A 22015-nucleotide genomic window follows, 5' to 3' on the forward strand; every position below is an offset into this window, starting at 1 on the left:
AATAAAACTGCCCTGATGCCTTTTCAACAGAAAAGTCTAAAGGAAATTGTCCCCATAATTATTTCAAGCTCAGAGGTAAGTATAAGATATCTCTTCATAATTTGCAATTTATCAGACTCTTGGCCTTCATTTCTGTGAACTCTTTAGGATGCTGAGGGTAGTACAGAGAGGAATAATATGTTTGGGCACAGATGTTAGGGTATCACAGACAAGCAAGGAGAAGAGGCCAGAACAGGGTACCCCATGTGTAAGTGACCATCTTACAGAAGGGGAGCCACAGAACATGTAAAAAATAATGAAAATGTAGAGGTGACATTTCCTACCCCCCCCCTTATTTGCTGATCTTGTTAGATAGAGGGGGCCCTTTCCTTCCTCCTTCACTTTCACTCTTATTTATCTTTCTGAAAGCACTGTGCTCAAAAGCCCTTCCACATTTGAGAATTTGGTTAATGGTACACAAGAAATAAAGAACAAAGCAATGATGGGACAGATATTGTGAGGAGGTGTATGAGCAAATACCCAAATAGTGGAATAGATAATAGCTGTCACTCCAAGAGTCACCTATATGTGGATAACACTCATATCTACAGATATAACCCCAATCTCTCTGAGCCATATTCCCATATTTTGAAATGTCTAGAACATCTTTTTCCAGGTTTCTTGATTTTAACTCATACAACACATATCCAGAGCCATATTAATCATCTACCTAACTAGTCCTTTCTTCTGACTTCCCTTTTTGTATCTAGAGCATCATGAAAATGATCTTTGACTTTTCTTTCTCTCTTTAGCTGATGGTGCAGTAAATAAAGTGTTGGTTCTGGAATCAGGAAGAATTGATCTCAGATTCTGTGTGATCTTGGGAAAGTCACATAACCTCTATTTCTTTCAGTGAAATGGGGATAAAGTAGCATCTACTTCTCAGAGTTATTATGAGGACCAATTGAGATAACATTAGTAAAATCTTGAGCACATCACATAGAAAATGCTATATAAATTTATATTCCCTTCTTCTGCCTTACTTGCCATGTACATGCCATGTCCTACTGATTCTATTTTCACATTCTATTCCTAATTCATCTCTGTCACCTCTCACATTGCCACTGTCCAGTTCAAAGTGTCATTGCCTCTGCCTAAATTATTTTAAAAGCTTCCTGACCAATTGTTTGTTTTTCATTTTTGAATGAAATCGATGATATCAGGAAGTGATGTCTTGACCAGAGTGTGAATTGGATTTAAGTGAGGCAGAGTTTCATTAAATTGTTTAGTGTGGCCACTGTGCATGCTACAGCTTTTGGGAGCCACAAATGAGAATTGGATGTCAGGTGGACACCAAAGGTACAGGAGCAAGCCCTCACACCAGAGGTACTAGTCCTCTTTGAATATCCTCCATATCCTCTTCCTAACTAGTATTGCCCTCTAAGATTTATATTCCCTGTTACTGTCTTAATATTGCTTTGACACTGTAGAAAGAATTAGAAGACTGGAATTAGAGACAAGATCCAAATACCAATTTAGGCAGTTGCAGTGTATATAATCTTTTATCACCTTCCTTTCAGACATTAGTTTTCTTATCTATAAAAATAAGGGGGTTGGACAAGCAAAGGTCTCTTCCAGATCTAAATCAGTGATCCAAAATGCCCAAGCAAAGAAGGCTCAGCTATACTGTAGAATTTTCAGCTACTATTGTGAGTAGATACTCTCAAAAAACCTTAAAAAAGATTGTTTAATAATAAAAGCTAATATATTTATATGTCTCTATCTATATATTATGCCTTTATCTATATATTGCTTTCAGGTTTGCAAAGCATTTTGCATATGCTATCTTATTTATTCTTTATAACAACCATGCAAAATGGGTTTTATTTTTATCTCTGTTTTATTCCTTCTTCCCTTCCTCCTTCTCTCTTCCTTCCTTCCTTCCTTCCTTCCTTCCTTCCTTCCTTCCTTCCTTCCTTCCTTCCTTCCTTCCTCTTTTTCCTCTGATTTGTTCTCTTAAAGGAGAGACAAGAGTCCATGAATAGAGGGAATTTTGGGCAAACAAGTGACAGTGAATAGAATTCTGGACTTGGACTAGGAAGGCCTTCTTTACAGTTCTTTACTGTGTGACCCTAATCAGGATATTTAATCATTCTGATTTCATTTCTTCATCTGGAAAAAAAAAGATAGGGAGGTGGTTTGTACTAGGCAGCTTCTAAGATCTCTCTCAACTCTAAATCCACAATCTGTGGCCACTGAGATCTTCCAGACTTTTAGAAAAAGATGAAATCTTGTTTCTAACTTTGCTAGTGTGTGATCACTTTGTTTCTAGGTGAAGTATATATTCAGATCCTTGTCTCAGACCTGGGCAATAGCTGTGAACAGCAGGGACATAATTAGGTTACCTGGGTCAAAAAAAATCAGGCTGACCTACTAGAAATAGGGAATTATGGGGCAAGAATCCATAAGGCATTACATCCAAATCAGATCACAAATTCAAGCTTGGAGAAACAGATGAGTCGGAGATGACTCTGTATAAGGATTCAGCAAAGATTGCAATAGGAAGAAACTTTAAACGCCATTTTAAAGTAAGCTCTAAGTGCCTTAGCTATAAAGGACCATAGCCTTTTAATTAGGCTCAGAACAGCAGCTGGTTTGGACAGTTTAATTAGGGGCATATTTGAGAGACATTGTGGTTGCAGTAGAAAGTATCTGGAAGTAGGGAAAACTGGGTACTAATCCCAGCTTTGCCTGTATTAGGACTCTGAACTTTGGTAGGGCATTTAACTTTTCTGAGCCTGTTCTTTCATAATTAAAATATTTGGAGAACAGTAATTGCCCTCTCCTACTTTAATACATTGTGTAAATCATAGGCCATGGTGCTGGAAAGGGCCAATGTTCAAGTGACTTGTTCAAATTCACACATAGATAGTAAAAGACAGAGTTGAGAATAAGATAGATGTGCGACGACTCCTTTCTCTAGGTCAAAAGTGTTAATATGCATTATAGTGCTTTAAAAAAGATATATGCAAATGTGAAAAGAGATTGCTGTACCATGGAATTTAACTGGACCCATTGATAAAGACCCATTTCTTCTCTTTCCTCTGGCAAATTTTAGAGAAGGCCATGGGGACTTGTATGTACTGGGATGAACCAAGGCCTTTTCAGAGTTCTGAGAATCTCCCTTGGAGCAAATCTTCCCCCTGGGTAAAGAATAGTATTTGAAAAGCATTAGTATGAATTGGGATCTTGCTTGTCATCTTGGTTCTTTTTCAAGATGGCTTTTGATCAATTTTTACATATTCCCAGAAGACTTTCCGTGACAGAAATGTTTAAAATATAAAAAGAAAATAAGTAAATAGAGTTTCCTCCCTCAGAGTGTCTGAGGCTCCAGGCTGCTTTTCTATACTTATTTCCTCTAACTTCCTCTTGTACACTGCCTTCCAGCCAAACTGATTTATTTGCTATTCCCCAAACTCAGCAATCTACCTCAAGTCTTTCCACAGGCCAGGCTGTCCCGCATCTTGGAATGCAATGCAACCTACTCTCTGGCTCTTAAAATTCCTACTTTTCTTCAAAGATCAATTCTGGTGCCAACTCTTACTCTAAGTCTTTTCTCATCCCCCTCCTTCCACTTGTCAGTGATCTCTTTCCTCTTCAAATTATATTGGATTTACTTATAAGGAGAAGAGAGATTTTTGTGCTTGCAGTAATGCTTAACAAAGACAGGAATTTAGAACAAAGAAAATAGGGTGGAGGCCAGCTGGCCCTTTTAATTTATCCCCAAGTCGATTTGCATTGGCAAGATGGTGTGGGAAGGGGTTGAGAAGAGTCTCCTTACATAGCCTCTATGTTTCTTTGCATTTTTCCTAAATGGAACTCCTGAGAATGATTTGCTTGGGCCAAGGCATTACAGAACTTAAAAGCAAATTTCTGCCCTTAATTCAGATAAGAGTTAAAATGAAAAAGTCTTGAGATATTGCAGAGAAGAGAAGGCAGTTAATAAAAATCCGCTTTAGCTATGCTACCTGGTTGGGCTTGGCTCACTGGTTGGGTGTAGCTGGCCAGGGTATATATATCATGGAAGAACTAAACATGGTTGTTGGGACTATCAGGTCAAGGAGCCCGCTTCTCGCCCTCCTCCCCCCCACCTTTTAGAGAGGAAGAGGATGCATGATAGCTGATGACCAGCAGATGGTAGCAATAGCAGCAGAAGCAATGTCACCGAGTAAAGAGAGGGGGTATCAACAGAGGCATCTAATAACAGCATGTCAGAGAAAACAGAACACTAGTGGATGCCAGCTCAGCTAAGAAAGCAGCTTGCCTAGTGACATTTTGGGGGCATTGGAGGAGTGATTGCCTTAACATGCATGTATTCTGGCCACATATTTTGCTTATGTATGTATCCCCTTTATTTGTCTTTTCTCCATTAGTACTTGTGAGAGTGTACCCCTGTGTGCATGGGGGAAACTTTTCTTGTCATTTATGTTATATTTTTTAATGAAATGTCTTTTGCTATGAAATAATGCATCTTTTCCTTGACTGGTAAAAATAAAAATCACATACATATTGGTGGGGGCTCATAAGCTCCAATTTTGAGTAGTTGCTGAGACAAACACCCAACATGTGTGGGTTTTAGCAGTGTTCATGTGTCAGGGAATCCTGAATGCAATACTTTTTGTGATAAGGAATACTTTTTGTTTTGTCTTATTTATCCCTAACATCTAGGCCAGAATAATACATTATAAGTACTTAATCAATTTTTGTTCAATTGAATTGATTCATTCAGCTAAGAGAGAACAAAGATGTTGATATTTTTAATTCTCTCCAACATCTTGTGAATGATTCAGTTAATGCTAGTCCAAATGCAGTTTTATCAACCCAATCAGTTAATCTACAATACTGGTAACTTGAGAATGGGAGCATTCAAATAGACTGAGCTCACTGAACCAAAGAAACATGCAGATGTACATGGGTGTGATTTTGTGTATGTCTTTTTCCAGCCTAAGCAAGCAAATGTGTGTGCATGCATGGGTGAAGATATGTGTGTATGTGTGTGGTGTGATGTAGTGTGTGAGGTGGGGAGGGGAGGGAATTAGGGTTACATATGTCACAGATGGCCTTTCCTGTGGGAACATTTGGCCCTGCACGGCATGCTCTGCACATGCTTCTTCATTGGAAAAGGACCAGTTCTCCAGCTGGAAAAGCCGACAGGCACATTCCTTCATCAGAGGCTGCCAGTGCTGATTCACGAGCCACCCCATGCCTAGTGATGTTCAAATGGTACCAGGAGAAACCATTCTTCCCTAGGTCCAAATCAGGTTGTGACTATGAGGCTGCTCACTTGAGTATAGGATGCAGGTCTCTTAGCTAGGAAATCAGATTGCAGATTATAAGTATCCTACTGGCCCCAAGACCTTAAATCCTTGAACCTGTTTCCAGAACCGACTAGGCTTGCCAATTTGCTTGCTTATTATTTTTTCTTTTTTTCCCTTTAGACACACCCCATTAAAAGCTCTTGAGTGGTTTAGGAAGTACCTCACATATACCATTAGTCATCTTTTCCACATAATCATCAAATAGTCCAGCAGGAAAAGACCTTAAGAGATAACAAAGTCCTTTTACAGATAAAGAAACTGAGACAGAGAGATGTGAAATTGTGAATGGTAGAACTAAGTCTCGAAAAGCTATTGTTTGAATTTGAAACTCCAGATCCAGGGCTGTTTTTAGTTTCTCTATATATATGGTCTTTGGCCACAGGCAGTCCCAAATCCAGAGTGAAGGAATGTTAGAATGTATGCAGTTCCTCATGAGAATGGACCAATGCTCCATCAAGATAGTATCCTGTCTCAGAGATCCGCCACTGCCAGATAGAAATACCTGAAGTGACTACTGTACTTAAAAGAAGTGCTATTAGGAGGAAACATTAAGGAATGATTGAAGGCATGGAAAATAATGCTGATATCTTTTCCTGACATTGAATTAATGGGAGAACATAGAAACTCAGCTGGTTCCTTTTAACTCTTGCCTGGCTCCCTTGCAGCTGTTTCTGAGGGCATTGAACTAGGCTGAGCAAACCAATTGTCTTTGGGGATCACTACAGATCCTAAGCTGCTTTTTAGTAATATTCGGTTGACAAAAATGCCAAACATTTTTCCTATGGAAATTTGCTCAGTGTGGTTCTGATTAATGCCCTTCTCCTCTGTCTGCCGACCTCAAATATCTCTTACTTCCTGCTCCTTCCCCATAATTCTGTTTCTCTGTCCAGGTGCATCTTTCGATTGCTCCCTTTCTACCCTCTCTAATCCTGGGCATTGTTCTATAAGACTTTCTTTGGCAGAAATCATTTCAGGATTCCTTATCCACTAGGCCAACTGGCTCTCATCTTTCAAATTCCTTTTTTAAGCCCATTTTTTCCTATGAATCCCACTTGCAGTTATTCTCTCCAAAGCCTTAATGGAATGAAAACAAAGAAAAGATGCAAAGACTATTCCATCATTTACCCACCATCAATTAGATAATCAAGTCTGGATGTTTATGCCACATTTTTGTGTGTTTGGGTCCAAACTAGGGTAGGAAAAATTTCTCCACAAATCAATTCAAATATGGGTCAGTGTTCAGTAAATATTTAATAATTCAAAGCTAAAGAGCTTTATGGTAGAACTAAATGTCTTTGGCATAGAAAATGTAGCTTCATGTTAAACATTTTTAAAAATTTAATATTGTTTTCAACTAACAAATATTGAATTCAACTTTTGATAATTCAGTTTGTGACTATTAAGATTCTGTTACTACTTATTCTCCCAATGGCTTTTAATTCTTCTAAGTACTTCCACCAGAGAGATAGAAGGAAGGGGGGAAAAATGAAGCCCTATTTGACAGCAGTTAAGATGGAAGGATATGAGAAGCAGAAAGCTATAGACTGAAGTTTTTTTTTGTGTGTGTGTGTGGGGGATAACTTTAGGATAACTTTAGCTTTAATGTTAATTCTGCAGTCTGCCCTGGGAATATTTTCTTATGCTAGGGACAATACTAGGTAGTGGGTTTGGGGAGATAAATGAATGAAACATTTATTAAGCACTTAGTATGTGCAAAACAACCAATTCCTACATTCTACCTCTGAGCCACTCTTGAGAAGATTGAGAAGTCAAACAGAAGTCCTTAAGGGTCTAGCAGGATGCTGAGGAGTTCACAGGAACATAAATGTATAGCTGGAAGGGATCTTAGAGTCTATCTATTTTTATAATCCAATCTCCTTGTTTTTTGGATAAACTGAGGCCCAGAGTGATTTGTCCACACAGGTAATAAAGGGAAGAATTCAGATCTTAGTTCCCTGATTTTACAACCAGTGATCTTTCCATTGAACCATTATGTCTAAGTAAAGGGATCCAATGCCCCCTACTCTACAGAAAATTATTTCTAAGGATGGAGACCAGAGGCCTACCAAATTTGGTGAGAGGAGGAAGGCAGAAAAAGAGTGAAAGGAAATAGGGTTGAAGAAAAGGGTCTCTCACAAAGGAAAGTTGCTGATTCTGTTTATGATCAATCACACTTAACAAAGAGCCCAGTGACACAGCCCTTGTCTCCTAGAATTCTCTCCATGCTACCATTCCAGGCCTATCAGAAAAGAAGGCATTAATTTAAATGAATGTCTCATGCTCATGTTGGCAGCTTATTGCAATGTGGATTGAGTTCAATGACAGGGACATTAAAAAAAATATCTTCCACACACGTGTGAGTCATGGTCTTGGGGGGTCAGAACAGCCATCTTCACAACAGGCGACACCTTTTTCCTACATGTGTCCCCCAAAATGTCAACCTCAACTATAAAGAGGAAAAAGACATTTCACATACATAAAATATGTAATTAAAATGATGAATTATTGTAAGATAGAATATTAGCCTTGTGACATTTTAATCTGAAAGAGAGAGAGGGAGAGAGAGCTCAATCTGAGCCGCTCAATTAAATTTAGAATTTTTCCCCCTCCATTGTTATGAATAAATAGAAAGATTCTGTAGCAGTCTGTGGAATTATTAATTGCAACTAGTGTAGAAGGTGCATGCACCATATCATGAAATGGAATATCATTGTTAGTGACTATATTTCTTGGTAATTAAGGCCCAGACTAATGATGCAAGTTTTCTTCAGCATGATTTTCATCTGATTATGAGGCTGCTTCATTAAGAGCACTCAGACTAACGAGCTGTAGCTGTAATAAAGTAATTTTCTGTCTTGTGCTCTGATTGATAAAGAGTTTCTATAGCTAAAAGGAATTGAAAATATAATTATAATTAGAAATGGTTGAATAAAGTTATTACAGGATTGCTGAAGGGTAGTACAATTGACACCATAATGTTTTTTTGGAAGTGCGCATCTTAAAATTAGACTTTATAAAGCAACAAAACTCCTTTGCTAATAACTGGGCCGAATGTTGCTGCTTCCATAAAATGAACATTTAGATTAAAGGAAAATGAGACTTTCCCACATTGTTCTCAACAAGAAAAACATATGCAGGAAGAATGCCTCTGCCTTTCTTCCCAGCATTCTTCCCATGTGAAGTAAAGCTTATGAACATAATCTTTACCCCATTTATAAAAATTTTCCTTCTGCCATATGTTGGGAAAAGATCTTTTTGATTAAACTGATGTCTTTTTAAGCGTATGGCATAATTTTGGAGTTTCCTCCTTGCCAATGTGCAAAGAGTTATGCTGTCTTTTTATATACTTATATTTGTGGAGCAAGGGTTTTCAAATAATTTTCCAAACTGTGTGGAGGGGTCTCTTTCTCTGTCATGCATGGACTGATAGAAAAATGTAACCAGGGAGGAGACAACATATCTTTTTTTTTCTTTTTCTGCCTCTTGGGAAATGCTAATCAACTTTTTATCCTAGAAACCTGATTTCTTTTTATGATGTTCACATTTATAAACCACGAAAACTCTGTTAGAGCAATCCTTTGTGCATACGTCATTGGCTCTTTCTACGATATTGACGTATAAATCTATAGCAGTGGTTTTATTTAGAATTAGCTGATACACTTAGTACTCCAAATTAGTTTCACATATTTAATTTAGGTTCTTTTGTACCCTCTTAGCTCCCTGAACAGTATGAGAGGCAGGCATCTACTTGAGAGCTGATCCATCGGTAGGTAAATCCATTTTATGTGAGCTCACAGGAACTTCAATGGGCTGTACTGGGCTCAGCCATCTATCATCCAGCTTGGCACTTAGGCTGATTACTTGAAAGCTACTGTTATCCGTTGATTCTGCCAATTAGAAGATTTTTGGAATTTTTGAAAATCATTCCTAACATATTAGAGGGTAATAAAAGCATGTTATTGGAATACCATTAGTAAGATGGGGGGGGGGGGGAAGAGCAGAATTTTATTGGTTGTTCATTGAAAATGTTAGCTGTGATTAGTTACATAATCCTACATTAACCTGTAAATTAAAATTCCTTGGTGCAATTTGATGGCTGATTTAATTTTGTCTTTCTTTGTTTGCCGCAGGCTAATTCCATTATGAATTCTTTATACAGCCTTTTCCCTCAATGATTAGCAGCTTCTACTCAAGCTCTGATTACTATTGTACACTTAGCACTACATAAAGCCGGGGATTAATATTCCCCTGAAGAATTGTTGCTATGGATGTGCTCGATTCCTTCTAAGAGATGTTTCTGAAGCTTCAATTGTCCATAAATTATGATCTCTAGTGAATTATCAGTGGGAGTGAGCTAAACTTAACAAGCTGAAGAGAGCACTCTAGTTCTGAGAGAAAAAAGGGGAGGGAAAGAGGAAGGAAAAGTGAGGTGAAGAGAGAGAAAGAGAGAGAGAGAGAGAGAGAGAGAGAGAGAGAGAGAGAGAGAGAACAAGAACTAGTTATTAACTGAAATTTGATCATTTAGAAGTAGTGATGTTTTTCTGTTTTCCTCATCTCCATCTTTGTGGACATGTTCAAATCAGAATGAGGTTATGGGTTAAAAGAGAAGATTTAACCTGTCAATATTTAGCACTCATAACATAACAGAGGATCTTAATTATAAGTAAATGGGTAGGGGAAACACTGGCTCTGCCATTCATAGATGTTACTGAATTATAGGATTTGTTTTGGTTTTGAATTTTTATCTTAATTTTTGGTGTGTGCTTTCCTCATCAGTCAGTATAAGAATATGTATCTAAGTACTAATGCTTTCAAAATCTCATTAAAATGAAGAGAAGACTTAGCAGGAGTTTTCTTGAGAGCCTTGCATACCTGGTTGGTATTTTGAAAGAGCTTCTATTTCCCAATAAAGTTGGCTCATAACTTGAGTTCTGCTTTGCTAAGGTTTTAAAATGGTGTATCTAACATGTTTGCATGTTTCTCATTGTAAATCTGTATCTGACATCCTGGAATTTAGGGTAGGAATATCAGCATGAATACAGATTGTTTTTTCTCTTCATTGCCCATCAGCTCACCTCAGCACTCTCTGAGATAATGCTTAACATTGAGCTTGGTTGAGAGCTCTTCTGGAAGGCTGTTGCTCTGAGAAATCTCTTCTCATGGGTATGATTTCTTTACAATTGTTTACAGAGTGCATCATCTGTGTGTGACAGAAACTCTTATTGGATGATACATAAGGTTCAAAAGCAAAAAGCCCTGAAACTGGAACTTGTTGATTTGCTAGCTTTTACCAAATTATTTTTTCATTCCAAGAGAAACCAACATTAAAGAGTATACTGTTTCAGATATCTCTTTCATCTTCACTCTAGTCCTAGTTTCCTCTCATTTCCCTTTCTTCTTCTTTCAATGTTCTTCTTAGTTTCTTCTTTCCTCCTTCCTTTTATCTCATTTATAAATTCAACTTTTCTCTGTTTTTCTTCCTTCTTTTCCCTTTATTTCTTCTCCTCTCCATTCCCTTCCCCCAGGCGTTCTTTTTCTGCTCCTTCAGCCCCACAAAGGAATAGAATGCCTGAAATACGCTGGCATTTTAAAGTTGAAGTAAAAAAGTGAGTTTTATTGCTACTTCTACTTGGAAGCCAAGCTAAGGGCAGAGTCCTGAGGGAAGTGTGATAAAATAACTGAGTCTGAGAAATACAGTTAACAGAATAGTGCCACCAGAAAAAGAATTGTTTCCTGGAATCATCACTTCAGCGTTCTAATTGCAAAGGACAAGACACACATACACATACACAGAAGCACACATGTGTACACAAACATGAACATACATACACAAATATTCACACACACACCCCAAACATAAGTAATTTCACTTCTAGAGAAATGCTCAGTGAAGATTCATACCAAGTTCACAAATAATACTGACAGCAATTCTTAGAAGTAGAGAATTTTCTCTATTATCATTGGGAAAATGATATATCATTCCTATTATCATTAGGAAAAAAATGATATTCTTTGGCATCTTTAGTCTGGATGCTAATGCTATGTATATATATATATGCCTGGATTTTATATGCAAATATTATATGATTTTAGCAGTATAAAAGGCTTTTCAGGATAAGAACTCCTTTCCCCAGTACAGAGAACAATCTCTCCTGATTTAATGGAAAAGGGTCAAGGAGCTGTCTAAGGTACATCCACAACCTTTCAAATGTCACCTATTCTGTATTTCCTTTTTTTCCCCTAAATTCATTACTCTTTCCATTATGATATTCTACATGTGTGTGGTATATGAACATATTAATCAACAAACATTTACTAAACATCATGTGCCAGTAACTGTGATGTGGCTGGACATACCAAGGGAAAAAAAAATGAAGTTGTCTATCTTTATGGAGCTTTGCATTCTATAGGGGGAGACAATATGGATATATGCATGTATCTATGTTTCTATATGCACACACATACATTTAATGCATATCACATATATGTATATAGACAGATTCATGTTAACTGGAAGCTCCAAAGAATATTTACAAAAGTTTCCTGCTTGATTATGAGTGACCAAGTATGCTTTGGCCAGCAGTTGAGTGCTTTGGATGAAAAAAAGACCTAGGCTGCTTGTGATTGGCCATTAGTGATTGAAGGGGTTGTCAGGGATGATGAAACAATACCTTGATGGCATGAGAAAGATCCAGTGAATCCAGTGAGTCAGTGGACCTTTATAGGAATTTTTCAAATGCTTCATTTTTACTGAACATTCATCTTTTTTTTTTTATTAGAGATTAATCGCAGATTTACAGGGTATGCCATTTTGAGTTGCATCTTGAACTTCTTTTCTTTTTAGAATATATAATTTCATTCCTTTGTGTTTGTTTTATGGTGGGTTCAGAATGGTCTTGTGGTATTTGAATTTCCTTTTTGTTATTTCAAAGTCTTTTGTCTGGTCAATCATGTCAAATATAGAATTTGTTGTCATTAGTATTATAAAATTTAAGCACTATATGTCTTGGAAATATCATAGTATTTTTCTGGAGTGGGAAAACATTATATAGTTGTTATTATGTGGCAGGCACTGTACTAAGTGCTTTAAAATATTATCTTATTTAATCCTCATAGCAATCTTCCTGATTTTACAGTCAGGGAAACTGAGGCAAGCAGAAGTTAAGTGACTTGCCTAGCAATCATATATTAAGAAAATGTCTGAGGCCAGACTTGAACTCTGATCTTTTTGATTCCAATTCCTGCATTCTATTCACTGCTGTGCCAGCTACCTCCTAGAGGTCATGTGTAGATTTTCAAGCAACATTTTCTTTTCTGTAATCAGAAAATTTAGACTTTTTTTTGTATTATTTCTGAATTATGTTGTTGAAGTTATTTTGACTTCTCATATTTTTCTGGGAAGTCAAGCTGTTTTTAGATATCCCTATATATTTGATCAAGGTATTTTCCTTGCACAGAGATCATATATACTTTTAATACCAATAAAATCAATACAATTAAAACCAATATCAACACATTTCTATTCCTGTCTTTCAAGGTGCCTTTTACTTTACTATATTTGTATTTCCATTTTGTTGCTGTTTCTTTCTCTTCTTTGTAGAGACTTAATTCCATGGACTCGAATTTTTGTATTCTATGCCATTTTTCTGTTATGCAAGCCACAAATTCCCTTTTAATCTTGCTTCAAGATACTTATTTCTTTTTTGAACTATTTAAGAAAATCATTGTCTTTCCAGGATCTCTGTGGGAATTCGCAGGAGCATTTGCCTGGTCAGGTATTGGTTTAGATTGCTTTGTGTTGCAAAGTAATTAAATATGCTTTCACTTGCTTAGATGTCTTGGTGGCCATCTTTCTTCTGTTTCAATATCATGTTGATTTGTCTGCTTGTGCTTTTTGATAGCTGAATTTTCTTTCCTTTGAAATTTTTGGTCATTTTAATCTTTCTTCTTTATGTTCCCCTGCCACTCACTTTCTGAGTCCTTTTCTTTTAATGGTAGATACCATAGGATCTTCACCTCAGAGCTCTTTCACCTTCCTCCCGTGATCATTAGTCTGTTTTTGCTCTAAGTAATGCCTGACTCCCTCTTCTACTCACTGAGACCTAGCTCCCTCTTAATGACAATTTAGCTTACTGTGTTTCAGTAGCATGTTCACTTATTTTCCTTAACTTGTTGGTTGTGGTGGGAAAGTTGGAATACTCCTTAATCTTCTTGACCAGTTATAGGCTCTCCTTTTAGAACCATCACTCAGTAACTTCTTCTCTGAGGTTCAATCAGTCCATATTTATTGAGATTCTGGTGGCTATTGTCTACTGACTTTTAGAATACTCTCCTTCCTTCATCAAAACTTTTAGTGGCTGTTTCATAATCTTTCTTTCTTATCTAACTCCTGTCTTCCTACCAAATATATTCTTTCCTACATATTGATATTCTCTCAACTACCCTCACCTCTTATTTTCTCAACTTATTTATTTCCCATGATCTACTCCTCTACCCTACCTCAGCAATATATGGAAATGGCCACAGCCTTGATCTTGTTACCACAGATGCACAATCATGCCAGCGGAATCCAGTATAAATTAATGTTATATAATCTCCAACTGGGTCCTTTCTAGAGTAAATAATCCTTCGACACATCCCTATTGACTATCTTAGCCACTACAGCAGATTTTATAACTCTTTTCTTCATTCCTCAAAAATCTCATGACTCCTCTTCCTACCACCTTCTTAGCTGAGAACCTTACTTCATGTTTTAATTGCAAATATTTAGGCCATCTGCTGAGAATTCCTTCTCATTACCTCCTCATTTTACATCACATAGATACCTTATGTCAATTTTTTTCTTTTTTTTTTTTTGCTGAGGCAATTGGGATTGAATGACTTGCCCAGGGTCACACAGTTAGGAAGTGTTATGTGTCTGAGGTATGATTTGAACTCAGGTCCTCCTGATTTCAGGGCTAGTATTCTATCCACTGTGCCATCTAGCTGACCCTCTTCGGTCACTTTTTTAAAAGCACATTACTCCTTTATTATAGGGAACAACAAAAACTAAGGAGAACAGGGTTAGTACAATTATGCTAAAATTAATGAGGACCCAGGTGGCTGGACACGAGGTAGAAGGCAATAGGACCCTGAAACACATTTCAACATGCTCTAGGGACATTTCACTGCCACAAAACAGAGCATGGGTCTTATTTGCCCACCCTTAGAAGTCAAGGGACTCCCCTTCTCTGATGTGCCTTAAAATCTTTGATGACTACTATGTGGGTCAGTTTAATTTCAAAAGCCACTAATAATCAGTCTGACGGGTCTTTTGTGAAAGCAAATGTAACAAATAAACATTAGGACATAATCTCAATTTCCCTAATCCATTTTTCTTGTAACAGTAAGATACTGTTAATACTTTGAAGTAGGGGAAATAACCATAGTCCTTGAAGATAGATTATTTCACTTATTTAAGTCCTTATTGTTTTGAACATAATAGTAAATATTTGCAAAATGAAATTTTATTATATTATTCTAAAACCTTAGTGAAATAAGTAATAAAATTAATATTACCCTTATTTTTATCAGTGATTACAAAGAGAGTTGAGAGGTGATTTATTATTGATCGTAGGGCAATGAAGTGGCAGAGTTTGGAATGGAATCCTCGGGAAGTGATGAGAACAAGAATTGTTGACCAGGCATCAATATAGAGCTCTGACTTGGAATCTGAAGATTTCAATTGATTGATTGGGGGTAGGGTCTGCAACGTCTACCATTGGTTTCCTAAACTCAAGCCTGTAGTTATGTTACTCCTGGGAAAGATCTTGTAAAGCTTAGACCAGGGAAGTAGCAATCATACTGTGACCCTCATGAGATCACTCATGGCCTGCTTCAAGGTTTTAATTTCCTTATCTGAGCTAGCCCCCGAGATCCTTGAAGAATAGCAAACTCAATATTTAGAGCATGTAGCAACAAAATCCAAGATATTGCAGCAGAACCGAAATTCCCATCTGAAGTATGCAGAGGTGACTTTAACACAAATGTCCATATCAGGATATAAAGTTGGCACCATAAGTATACTACTTCTGCCCTGAAAAGATACAGAAGATAAAGAATTGCTGTGCAGACGAGGACACCTAGGGATTCAAGTGAGTTATTCTAAAACATATATGAACAAGTCTCAAAGAATAGCATATCTTGTTCACAGGGTCAATCAGAATTACTGGAAAACATGAAGTAAAAATTTTTAAAGAGTTAAACATGATATAAATAAAATGAGAACTTGAGTAAAGAACTAGAAAGGAAGAGAAAACCTTGGAAGAAGAATTAACCATTGACAAGAGATACAAAACCTTGACTAAGACTAAAAATTAGAGTGGACCAAGCAGAAGTTAATATCTCCACGAAACCACAAAAAAGAAAAAAAAAAAAAAAAAGAAAACATAAGATATCTCAAAGGAGTTTCAATTTACCTGGACAACAACCTAAAGAAACACAAATTGAGAATTAATGGAATAACAAAGTTGTGAACAGAAAGAACCAGGATATCATATTTAGAAAAACTTCCCAAATCTGGTATTGTCTATAATTTAGCACAGTATTTGGCACATAGAAAGCACTTAATAACTGCTTTTTGCCCTCCGCCTACTCCTTTGTCCTCCTTCACCCACTTACAGACCTACCACTATAGATTTATCATCAAGTATTTTATGAATGAGGCCTTAAGGCTTATATTTTCTTTATGTAATAACACTTCTGGTCACATATATTTATTATGTGAAATAATGCTATGGATGAGATACAGTATGCTGAAAATTTAGTAGTTACTTGATCATGATGATAAGGAGTTGTTTTTTCAAGGCACCTGGTAACATACATATATGATGAATATAATCATAGATCCTATGAGGGATTATATTGCTTGCCCAAGGTCATATATTTGACTAACAGCTTATCCAGAAATAGAATAAGATTTCCAGGGTCTTTAGTATTCTTTGTGCTATGGTTAATATTTAAAACTTTGATATTCATTGCCAATTTAAGAAGCTAAATCTAACATTAGATATAATGGCTTGCTAAATACTAACTCTTCAAAGTAATAGGATCATCTACTCATTGACTGGGCTTAGAGAGATTCAATCTGACACTTGGGTGGTCTCAAATATTTGTTTCTGACAACAATTTTTTTTTGAAAATTTCGTTTATTATACTAAAACTAAGCATTCTCTGAGATTAAAAAAAACACTATTAAGATCAGCTAGCTAATCTTGATATTAATCAGAATTGAGGCTTTTGACAACACATGTTGACATAAATAAAGCTAATATATGTTGTGAATTCAATTTATAATTTCTAAGTCTTTTAGACTCTTAGTTCCATGCCTATTGAATCTTAGTTCTGGCTGTTGGCCTTCTTGCCAAATACAAATAATGAATGTTCTTTTGCAGTTCCTTGTTTCTAATGGGAAGAAACAATGAGGGGAGAACAGAGAAATGTTTTTTTTATAGTATGTCTGCTGCTAGCCTTGAAAGGAGGAAGCCCTGGTAACAGTCCCAGAGACAGAGACAATTTCCTTGCTCTATTGATATCTCACCCAAGGAATAGTTTCTCAGTTTCAGAGCCAACAGTCCATTCAGACCAAGCAATGGCAGTTTAAATGGCTGTTGTGTGTGTGTGTATGAATTATACTCAAATACAGTGAGAACATGGAGAGCTCAGCTTAGGTGGTTTCCTGAATAATAAGTGGAGGGAAAGCTATTTAAGTCATCAGTTAAACACTCTCCTGTTGTCATATTGGTCAGCGTGCAGAAATGAATGAAAGGCCAGATGAAAGAAAATCACATTCTGTAGATGCCTTCTTTTTTCATTTTATTTCCTCTCCCTTCTTGCTGCTGCTTGGAGGGAAGCAAGTATATTTTTCAGCCAAGGAATCTGGCTAAGATTCTTTCCTTTTTGTCTAAATAATTCTGTCAAAACCTGTACAAGTTGAACTGCTGATTTGCTTGAAAGAAAATATAAAATTATGAAGACACAACTGTCCACAATTATTTTCTTATCTGTGGTTTTTCTGTTTCTTATTGGGAAGAAGAATATGACTATCCTTAATGGGAGTTGAAAGGAGCCTATATCACATGAAGTTAGGAAAAGGCTTTTTAAAATGTCAAGTTAGTGTTTCCTTCTTTTGAATCCATCCATTCATCTGTATATTCATTTATTTATTCAACATATTTAATGAACATTTCCTATATTCAATCTGTGGCACAGTGCATGGCACATAATAAGCACTTAATACATACTTGTTTTCTTGCAATGTTAGAAGTTGCAGGAGAGAAAAAAAGTGAGACAGTGTCCTCTCCTCAAGGAACTTATAAATTAGTAGATAAGGCATATGAACAAATAACCATAATGTAGATGATAAGTTCAGTAAGAGAGATATGTAAAACGTGCTATGGAAGCTTAGAGGAAAGTCCAATGATTTCCAGATGTGGAGAGAAAATAGGAAGTTTCACAAAAATGACATTTTGCTCTTGGTCTTATAGACAGGATAGTGTTTAGACAGCAGAGACTAGAGGAATGACTCAAGCAAAAACAAGGGAACTGGAAATGTTGGGTCATACTTGTTAACAATGAATTCAATAGGGTTGGAGCATCAAATACATGTTGGGAGGAATAGAAAATAAATTTGGTAGAAAGGAAGGAAACAAGCATTATTATGTACCTACTATGTATCAGGTACTATGCAAAGCACTTTATTGGTATTATCTCTCTTGATCCTCACAAAAACTCTGGTAGCTAGGTATTGTCCTCATTTTTTAGTTGAGGAAACTGAGGCAGACGGTGATTAAGTGATTTGTCCAAGATCAAATGGCTAGTATTTGCGGCTGGATTTGAATGCAAGTCTACCTGCTTATACACCAAATATACCTGTTGCTCTACTTGGCTACTTGCAAGATTAAACCCAAATCATGGAAAGCCTTGATTGTCAGGCTGAGAAATTTAGACACATAGTTTAGTAGTCAATTTGGGTGATATGATCTTTTCTAGGCTTTAGAAGATTAATATAGTAGCAGTATGTAGGATAGGTTAGATAATGGATAGATTAAAAGAACAATCTTTTTTTAATAATAGCTTTTTATCTTCAAAATACATGCAAAGATAGTTTTCAACATTCACCCTTGCAAAACCTTGTGTTTCAAATTTTTCCCCTCCCTCATGGACTCACACTTAATACTGTATACCAAGATAAGATCAAAATGGGTCGATGATTTAGGCATAAAGAACGAGATTATAAATAAATTAGAGGAACATAGGATAGTTTATCTCTCAGACCTGTGGAGGAGGAAGAAATTTGTGACCAAAGATGAACTAGAGACCATCATTGATCACAAAATAGAAAATTTTGATTACATCAAATTAAAAAAACCTTTGTACAAACAAAACTAATGCAAACAAGATTAGAAGGGAAGCAACAAATGGGGAAAACATCTTCACAATTAAAGGTTCTGATAAAGGCCTCATTTCCAAAATATATAGAGAATTGACTCTAATTTATAGGAAATCAAGTCATTCTCCAATTGATAAATGGTCAAAGGATATGAAGAGACAATTTTCAGATGATGAAATTGAAACTGTTACTACTCATATGAAAGGGTGTTCCAAATCACTATTAATCAGAGAAATGCAAATTAAGACAACTCTGAGATACCACTACACACCTGTCAGATTGGCTAAGATGATAGGAAAAAATGATGATGAATGTTAGAGGGGATGCGGGAAAACTGGGACACTGATGCATTGTTGGTGGAGTTGTGAACAAATCCAACCATTCTAGAGAGCAATCTGGAATTATGCCCAAAAAGCTATCCAGCTGTGCATACCCTTTGACCCAGCAGTGCTACCACTGGGCTTACACCCCAAAGAGATACTAAAGAAGGGAAAGAGACCTGTATGTGCCAAAATGTTTGTGGAGCCCTGTTTGTAGTGGCTAGAAACTGGAAAATGAATGGATGCCCATCATTTGGAGAATGGTTGGGTAAATTGTGGTATATGAATGTTATGGAATATTATTGTTCTGTAAGAAATGACCAGCAGGATGAATACAGAGAGGCTTGGAGAGACTTACATGAATTGATGCTAAGTGAAATGAGCAGAACCAGGAGATCATTATATACTTCAACAACGATACGCTATGAAGATGGACAGAAGCAGCTACACCCAAAGAAAGAACACTGGGAAATGAATGTAAACTGTTTGCATTTTTGTTTTTCTTCCCGGATTATTTTTACCTTCTGAATCCAATTCTCCCTGTGCAACAAGAAAACTGTTTGGTTTTGCACACATATATTATATCTAGGATATACTGCTGCATATTTAACATATATAGGACTGCTTGCCATCTAGGGGAGGGAGTGGAGGGAGAGAGGGGAAAAATCGGAACAGAAGTGAGTGCAAGGGGTAATGTTGTAAAAAAAAATACCCTGGCATGGGTTCTGTTAATAAAAAGTTATTATAATAAATAAAAAAAAAACTTCCCCCTATTCCCTCCCCTAGACATCAAGTAATCCAATATATGTTAAACATATGTAATTCTTCTATACATATTTCTGTCTTTATCATGTTGCACAAGAAAAATCAGATCAATGAGGAAAAAAGAGAAAGAAGAAAGCAGAAAACTACAATAAAAAGGTTAAAATACTATTTTGTGATCCACATTCAAAACCCTACAGTCCTCTTTCTGGGTGCAGATGACTCTATCCATTACAAGTCTATTAGAATTGGCCTGAATCATCTCATTGTTGAAAAGAGCCAAGTCCATCAGAGTGATCATAACATAATCTTGTATCTGTGTACACTATTCTCTTGGTTCTACTCACTTATCTTAGCTTCAGTTCTAATGTCTCTCCAGGCCTCTCTGAAATCATCCTGCTGATCATTTCTTATAGAACAATAATATCCTATAACATTCATATACCCTAACTTATTTAGCCATTCTCCAACTGATGGGCATCCACTCAATTTCCAGTTCTTTGTTACTACAAAAAAAGGGATGCTAGAAAAAATTTTGCACCTGTGGGTCTTTCTCCCCCTTTTTTATGATCTCTGCGATACAGACCCAGTAGAGACACTGCTGGATCAAAGAGTATGCACAGTTTGACAGCTTTTTGGGCATAGTTCTAAATTGCTCATGGAAGTATTTTTTAAAAAATTACTGTTAACTATCTAAGCAGGAAGTTAGGAAAATCATGTAGTTATTGGAAGAATTAGAAAGGATAAGGAGGATGCAGAAAACTTTAGGCCTGGGAGCAGGGTCAAGGAGAATATTGGTTTTCAAGGTTCAGAAAAATAATTAAGTGATTTTTAATTGGATTAAACTATAGACAGGAAGAGAGAAGTGATTCATAAGGATTAAAGTCATGGAAATAGGTGAGCTCATCAAGTTAGAGTGTATCAAAACGAGAGTATGTTGATCTATACTCCTATATCTCCAATTGTCCATCTTTGTCCATTTCCAAAGCAAAATGCTCCTCTATACCTACCACTGCCCTGAATGTTGTCTCCTATAACTAGAATACAAGTTATTTGAGGATAGGGACAGCCTTTGATTTTGTATCTATATCCTTAGTATGCAGCAGAGTGCTTGGTATATAGTAAATGTCTAATAAATATGAAAAAATTAAATAAAATCTTGATGTCAGTTTCCCCAACTGTAAAATGAGAAAATTGGATTGTCTTCTCCATCCCTTTCAACTTTTAAATCCATGGAACTATATGTTGGAAGAAAAGCATGGGATTGAACAATTTAATGTCTCCTAAGAATGAATAGCATTTTTAGAAACCAGGCATGATTGGGAGTGGGAGGGAAGTTAGGAAAATAATATGAAATCAGTCTTAAAAAAATACACTGAAGTTTGTCTGGCTGGAGCTTGAATTCATCAAGTATTTATTTGAGCACTTAATATGAGCCAGGCACTGTACTGGGTCCCGGGGTTCCAAAGACAAAGACTATAAAAACAAATACATAATTATCCTCAAAGAATTCATAAATTTTCCCAAGGAGAAATCACATATAAATGTCAATTTTGTTGTTCAGTAGTTTTCAGTTACGTCCAACTCTTTGTGACATCATTTGGGATTTTCTTGGCAGACATAGTGGTATGGTTTGCCATTTTCTTTTCCAGCTCATTTTACAGATGAGGAAACTGAGGCAAAATGGGTTAAGTGACAGATATAGGGACTCAGAGCTAGTAAGTGTCTGAGACCAGATTTTTAACTCATGTAGATGTCTTCTTTATTCCAGTCCTAACCCTCTATCCACTGTGCTACCCCATTGCCCTATATGCAAGTAAGTAAATATAGCATTTATACAATATAATTCAGTAGATGGAGCACTAATTACTGACAGTGGCTTAAGAAGGAGTCAGGAGAAATCTCCTTTAGGAGTATTAAACTCTGTAAAGATGCAGAAGCAGGATGATGAACTATTGTATATGAGGAATACTGACATGGCCCATTTGACTGGAATGCAAAGTGTGTGAAAAATAAAGTGAAATCAGTCTAAAAAAATATGTTGGAGTTTGCCTGGTTGGAGGTCACCTTGCATTAAAGCTGTTTGCCCTATATATGGTGTGGTCATGAATGGTCATTAATTTTATCTGATTGGTTGAGGTTTATAG

The sequence above is a fragment of the Sarcophilus harrisii genome, chromosome 2 (assembly GCF_902635505.1).
Source record: "Sarcophilus harrisii chromosome 2, mSarHar1.11, whole genome shotgun sequence".
NCBI lineage: Eukaryota > Metazoa > Chordata > Mammalia > Dasyuromorphia > Dasyuridae > Sarcophilus > Sarcophilus harrisii.